Genomic DNA, 7,638 nt, shown 5'->3' on the forward strand with positions numbered 1-7,638 from the left:
CTTCCTAATATCTAATCTACATCTATCCTTTTCCATTTTAAAACCATTCCCCTTTGTCCTACCACTACATGCCCTCAAAAAAAATCCCTCTCCAACTTTCTTATATTCCTTTTTCTTCAGCCTCTCCCTTAAAGAACCCCCTTGTTTAGGCAAAAATATTGAAATAGTGTGTTCTGTTATCCAGAAATCATATGAATCAGGAGAAAGAGCAACTTAACTGTACAGTTTCAAGGGGAATGTATCCTGAAGTCTTGAAAGTTATCTCAACAAAGCAAACTAGCCTGTTTTAAAAGCAGGAAATATAAAAACCCAAACCTGGTATAACAACAGCTGATTTCAAGGATCCCCTATTGTTCCCCATGAGATCTAGATTCTGCCTGAATTTAATAGTGACATTTCTTGTTGTGGAAGGTGTTTGGGATTTTTTCTAAACTTATACCCCAAATGTGTTTCAAATGAGGACCATTTCACCCAGGGTCAAGAAGAGTGCGAGGACTTTCCTTCTGGTGCTTTAAAAGTACCATTTGCATCTGGAAGAGCAGAACCATTGAAAACAGGAGGGAAAAGCACATTTTCAGTGCTCACTGCCTCCCAGACAAGTGAGATGCAGCTGGCAGTGAATGGTGGGACCATTCATCTCATGGCCAGTGCCGCAGGATGTTCCCCATGCAGTCTGCAAGCAGGCTGCCGTATCCATGGCAATAGGCAGCTCAGCTGCTAATTTTCAAGGTACAGAAAAGGGAATTACATTATTTCATACTTGATGTAATGGCTGTCTGGTTGGACACTTACAGCTAATAAACAATAAGCTTTGGGTCAGTTATTTCTTGGCAGCTAATGACCACCTATGCTAAAAGCTGTCAGTTTCTTAAGTAATTCATTACATGATAGAAAATGGCCTTTACATCAGGCATTATGGTATCAATACAAAAGTTTTGTTCCAAATGTAATCAGCTTTACGATACTAACGCTGCTTCTAAGTGAAAACTGGAGTTGCATAGTAAGTGGAGAAACGCAGTGGACACACAGCCTAACTTTGGTACTTGCAGTGAAAGACTCAGCTTGTGTGAACTGCCAAAAGCCGCAATTAGAAGGGGAGAACTAGTTTTATCTTTCTAGACAGAACACACTACATCCTTTACAGCTTATATTTTTTCTAGGGAGCTGGGGGAAAAAGTAAACACAGGACCTCACTTCAATACTTACCACATTGATTCCACTTTTACAAAATTATGGATGAAGTATACTTCTTACCTGTATGTAAGAAGCCATAAAAAAGCAAAAGCTTTCCCCACAGCCAGTGTATGGTGTTGGTAAAAGCACATGTATGAAGTTCTAGTCAGAAAACATTAAAATGACAAGAATAATTTCATATCAAAAAGAATCTATTTTCAAGTTTTAGTATGTACCTAATTTTTGTTCTCACATGCAAGCTATAAATGGTAATTGGTTTGTATACATGTAAGAATTTGTAATAAGGAAGTGCAGGAAGACAGTCATCCTCTCTTCTCTTTCTTATCCCAACACCTTTCTTCTGCCTTGTTGAGGAAAATATTGCACTTAAATTGAGTTGTATACTAAACGTATTACTTCTTTTATCATTTGAATCAATGGAAGAGCTTTCACCATTGTAGCCAAAGGTGAAATAGCAGGCAAAACTCTTACTCCCTGAAAGTTTTGGAGCAGCAAAGGAGGGATCTTTACTTTTACATTCAGAATGGCAGGATGGAAAAAGAGAGGGATGATCATGGGAGAAAGAAAAGGAGAAGAATTATGAGGTAGCCACACTGGCAAATGGAAAAAAGTTGGTAATTGGAATTTCATTACACAGGGAAAATTAAAAGGTTGAACTTGAAAGTAGAAGCCAAAAGAAGTGTAGAAAGACTTAGAAAAAAAATTAAAAGACTGAGATTGAAGGGGGTAAAATATTACTTTTATTGCCTAGTGCAAAATGTGTATTAATGTTTCAATGGATGCCTAAATTCTAAGACATCACAACAAAGGGACAAAGGGTGGAAGCATTATATCATACCATACTTTTAAATGAATCCAGGACCTCTTACAACACATTCATATATATATATATATATATATATATACACACAGACATACACAGAGCAAGAGATAGAGAGTGAGTGTGTGTGTGTGTGTGTGTGTGTGTGTGTGTGTGTGTATGTAACAAATACCTGGAAATTCACTACCACTGCAGAAACTCCTGTCAGATTTACCCACTTCTGCAGAATTGCTTCAAAGTATGTCTTATCCTTACTAACAATGTCTCCAATGCTCACAGTTTCTGAGGTGAAAATGGAAAGGTGAACAGCACATGAATCACAATGTCTTTCAAAATTTGCTGACAGCCTGAGGAAACAATAGAAAGCTATGTACTACCTGAATTCTGACATCTGAAGTTAATACTCTGCATCTTATTAAAAATAAGGACAATATAAAATTAAATATAAGACCCCATTGTTATGAGATTTACTGAGTGCATAATTAAACTACTAAAGCATTTCTGTATCTGCTACAGTGCATCGCAAACTCCAGAAGACCCTCTATGAAGACAAAACTGCTTGTAAGTGGAACATATTTGAGACCTGGTTGCTTACCAGAACAAAGGTTGGCAATTTTTGTCATTGTGCAATGCTTTACGCTGGTCACTGAAAATTGTGACCTTGAGAAGATATAGTCACACATATCTGCAAATTCATGCTCCTTGTGGCCTTTAGGGTCAGATACTTTTGCAGGGAGACTTTAAAACAGAGAAAACCTACTTGGACTTGACATCTGGTTTTATTTCCTCCAAAAAAGAAGTGACTTAAAAGGTCCTCTAATGGAGGTATATGTCATCCCACCGAAAAAGAAAATGACTGAAGTGAATTACAATAGTTATTATGAAAGTATGAGGTCAAGAAGTGCCCGTGTTGTGCAAATGACTTATGTGCAAGTCATTTAAAGGGAAAATTTTGACTGAAAAAGGAACAATGGAAGGATCATAAAATGTCATCTTTTTGAAAGTCAAAAGACCTACTTATTTTTGAGCACAGATTAGGATTAATGTTTTATAAATTAAAGAAGAAATACAGATGTTTTCTCTCTAATTATTGTTCAGGGGAAAACACTGAAAAATAAAGTAACCATTGTTTTTAAAGCAAAATTGTGCTCCACACAAACTAGGCATATAGAATCATATCTTCTCTGTAGTGCTTAGTGATAACTGGGCTTTATCCATCTCTGAATCAGACAAAGCTCAGGCCACACAAAAGTTCTTCTCATAAACATCCTACAAACGAACATATCCAAGGAGAAGAAAATGAGTGCATGTGCAAAAATAATTCTTGCAATTGAGGTATTTGGTTTAATTCCATGTGAAGGTGGTATGGTTGGGCCATCTGTGCTCTACAAATAAAAATTAATCCTGAAGAGGATGAATCCCCCAGCATCTTTAAAAAATGAAGATTTTTTTTTAATGTTTTGGAGACTAAAACTGGGCTCAAGTTGTATTACCTAATGGGCATTATGCACTACCTAATAGGCAAAAATGCAAGTTTGAAATCCTCCAAGTCACTGTACATTGTTTCTAGTGACAAGAACCTCCTTCTCTAATATCACTGATAGCACCAGTATCACAAAGAAAAGTAAGTAACAAGTCATTTTGAACAGCAGGTAATGACGGTATTGGTCTTTATTCTCACTTGTGCCAAAATCCCTTTCACACCAGCCAGGGAGACCAGAGAGTCCTAAAAGCAGCACTTTCCCAGGTGTTGAGCAACCTTAATGAACACGAAAATTAAACCCATTATTTGAGAGAGGGAATGATAAAGTGTCTGGTTGCCAATAACCCTCATACAGATGCCTCATTCACTGGGAGACAGAGATTTATCTTAGCTAGGAGGGGAAATTATTCCATTAGCTGCAGAAGTCAGGGAAAACCACTTCCAAGTAAGGTGGCACTGTGTCCTTGGAAGGAAGGAGAGCGTTTCTCCCACTCCCCAGTTAGTTTTGCAGATGGCAAAAAGTTGTGGGGGAAAAAAAAAAGAGAGAAAACAAAAAGAAAGAATAGATCTTTCTAAAGATTGAGTACTGGTCATCTGAAGGATCTACTATCTCTGTAAGATAGTGCACTGAGCAGACAAGTGCAGCTGAAGATGCCTGCAGAGACAGGAGAGGAAAAGATAAAAGAGGAGCAGAGCTGACAAAAGCTGAGAAAATATTACTAAAATAAAGTTAGAGGGGAGAAAGAAGCAAAAATAAAAGGGAGGAAAACGAGACTAAAAAAACCAAAACCACCAAACAAATAACTCTACAGTCTCAAAACAGATGCCTGCAATAGGAGTTTTTGCTCCAATATAGTACAAGTCTGAGCCTAAGAGAAAACAAAAAACAAGACACACGGGGATACTTTCTCTTTCAATTTGTCCTTGTTTGTTCCATGTCCTGATTTTACTTCTAAAAAGGGAAACTCTCTGGCTCAGAAAAAGCCTTAAACTTTCTCTGCTGTTGCCACTTACTCTCTCATCTCCCATCCCATTATTGGAGTGTTTTCACTTTGACTATCCATCTTTTCTCTATCATCAAGTATCTACATTGAGTGCATCACCTGGGCACAGAGGGATTTGGAGGCTAGCACCGGGGAGAAAAGGATGGTAGTGACACTCAAAATCCACAGTGATCTCAGAGGATTATTTCCAAGAAGAAATGCACATGGGCATTAGACACCTCTTGCACTGAAACATTTTCTGATTGTGCCTTACACCCAGAGCACAGAGGCAGTAACCTCGGGTAACCTGAGCAATGCTTCACTAACCTGGTGCAGCACAGCTTCCATGAAGCTCTGCTATTCCCTGCAGCCTCCACTGAACCAAGCCTGGCCCCACTGGCACTTCAACACCCTGCTCCACTGCTCTGCTCTACCTACAGAGGGGAAGGGGAGCTCAGTCTTGCAGGGTCCTCCAGGTTGAGTGTTTGCAGACTCTGTTTGAGAAACCCTCCGTGTCTGACCTTGGAAAATGTGCAGCACTCTTCTACTGTGCAGGTTTCTTGGCTGTGAGGGTGGCCCAAGGCCATGGTTTTTAGTGTGTGAATGATATTCCCCACCCTCATAAAGGACAAGCATTTAATGGACCATCTGTTTATGGTCTTCTCATGGTCTACCATGTTCCTGGCAAAACCGTGGCTCCCGCTATGTTTTAGGTCCCTTTCCCTCAGATTCAGCAATGCACTTAAATGTGTGATGTCAAAATCTTGATATGATAGTATGGGACAGAAAAGGTTGCAAGCTAAAGGGGAATTATACATATTTCTGAGATGATAACAGCTATTGTTTTGCCTAATGTCTACCCAACCCTAAACTGATGCAGCAGATGGAGGAAGGGAAAACAGGTTACATGCCTGCAACGTAAGTGTACTGACAGGCTTTGCTTTGCCAACTACCTCAATGACTTGCCACGCTTCTGTTAGAGTGGCTTCTAAAAGGACATGAAATTACAGTTTAGATTGTGATTCATGAGTGCTTCTTATGTCAGAAGAATGTGCTGAAAAACAAGTGTAGCTGCAGGTATAAGTCCTCAGGTTATAAAATAATTATTTTGTAAAAGGCAAAATATTTATCGTTTGGATATAGAGAACAAACAGTAAGTCTTGATCAAAATCTCCTGATAAGAAGCACCTTGAAAACCCCCATTATTTGTATAACCGTGTTATTTGCCCCTCTGTGGCTTTAAAACAAAGAAAATTCAAACAAAAATTGCTGTCTTTTATTTGCTTCCAAATTAATGTTGCCATTTGCTATTTTATGACTTCACATGCTGTTTCATTCTGAGCTTTCACACAGCACTTGTGAGACTAGGCCATCTTAATTTTGCTAATGCACACTTAAAATCAGATTTAGGAACTTGGGAAACTAGGTGTTGAGTTCCCCCAAATACATGCCTCTTAAGGACTGTCCTGGAAGCACTGAATCAGAGCAGCCAGAAGTCAATCCTGCTTTCGGTCCCACTGGGCTGGATTTGAAGAACCAACTCTTTTTAAATCTGCAGAGTTTACTACCAAACTACAGATTTTTCTGTAACTTATGTGTGATCCACAAATTTGTACCTGTTTTGCTGCAGGCTGCACATAAAAATAATTTCTGCAGTATTTCTTATTACATAGCAATAATTACATCAGCAAACATATTAATTTCAAAGGCAGGCATGAGATAAGATTAATGAGGGCCAAAGCCGTGTGAAACAGAATGAGATTCAGAGTTTACAATATATTGGCCTAATATACCCTAATACACTATACACTATTGGTTTTTTACCTGACAGAGTTTGTAGCTAAGCATGTGCAATGAACACAATTTAAAGGTGTGAAGATCTGACTTGCCGGGAGTCAAGCTGTTTTAAAATTGCCTTGCTGAATACTTTCTAAAAAATACCCCACCCATATTCAAATCTAGACAAGTCTATGTGTGGCTAGTTTAGGCAAGAAGAAAATGGTTTTGCCCCACCTTGAATTTCTGCTTTCTAAAAATCAGTTCCTTTCCGGTGTCCTGTACTGTAACCAAACCATCTGTGAACCCTGTCCTTGCTGACCACCACAATACACTATCAGGTAGGGGGTTCCACGTCTGCATCGAAGCAGCGATAATGCAGGCACAGGGACACAGCTGCAGCACCAGGGCTTTAGCTCCAACTCCTCTTGTCGCACCTACTTGTTACAGTCCAGAACAAGGACTAGCAAGCTCCACGGTTAACATGATGAGGCTTCTTGTCTGAGTTATTAGGATTTTTCTGCTTCTCGTGGTGAAAGCAGCATAATAGGTAACTGGGCTTGTCATTCCATCCCAGGTGGAATGACACACACACCAGCATGTTTACACAGGAGCTGTGGGATGGAGCAAGGAGTTGAAGGTTGCTTCAACTTGTCCCAATAAGTTTCAGTGGTTTTGGTGCATTTTGGATGTAGCAGAAATGCTTGTACCTCTTTGACCTGCACCAGAAGTAATTTGTTGTTCATTTAAATGATATGGTTCTTTTGTGAGATTATTTGAAAAATAATTACAAAGAAACCTGTGCTTGCCTGGGATCTAAATCACTCACTAGCACTGAAATGAGTTTTTGGTAGGTACCACTGCCTGCCTCACTGCTGTACACCCCCAACAGCCCCCCCACATGAGAGAGCATGACTCAAGGACTTGGTGCCTTCCTACCTGCTTGCTCACAACCACCATTTCCCTCTCCATTTCTAGATCTCTGCTGCCACTCTACATAACCTGAAAGGAAAGATGAAAAGTTGCCACTACGGGACAAAGGTTCAGGGATTTCATCAACGCTGGTAATATACCATGGCCCCTGTCTCTGGTATTTCCCTCTCATTACTGTTGCTTTCACTGATCCTTTTCATGGCTGCTCTTTCATCTGCGTCATTGTCAGCCTTCACCACTGTCGGCCTTCGCAGACATGGTACCAGTCACATCCTTCGTGAAGCCAGTGCACCAGATCACTAACTTCCCTCTCAAGATGTCCTTGTCAGGCACTTTAAATTCAAATTAAGTATGCCTTCACCACACTTCCCACCTGCGAGGGGATTCTAGCAAGTGCTGTGGTACCAGCCAGGTAGGCTGGTAGGCATAGGTAGACAATTGTAGGGAAG

The 7,638-nt window shown here is 39.9% G+C and overlaps 1 long non-coding RNA gene across 1 annotated transcript; it reads right to left on the reverse strand.

Moving 5' to 3' along the window:
• Positions 1 to 1,258: 1,258 nt before the first annotated feature.
• Positions 1,259 to 7,257, reverse strand: LOC113981894. Its single transcript, XR_003538557.1, has 4 exons — positions 7,196 to 7,257; positions 4,808 to 4,914; positions 2,229 to 2,296; positions 1,259 to 1,335 (listed from the first exon to the last, which is right to left on the reverse strand). It is a non-coding gene; the product is annotated as an uncharacterized LOC113981894 (long non-coding RNA).
• Positions 7,258 to 7,638: the final 381 nt, after the last annotated feature.

Source organism: Neopelma chrysocephalum, unplaced genomic scaffold, assembly GCF_003984885.1.
Source record: "Neopelma chrysocephalum unplaced genomic scaffold, ASM398488v2 Primary Assembly neopelma1_96814, whole genome shotgun sequence".
Classification (NCBI taxonomy): Eukaryota; Metazoa; Chordata; class Aves; order Passeriformes; family Pipridae; genus Neopelma; species Neopelma chrysocephalum.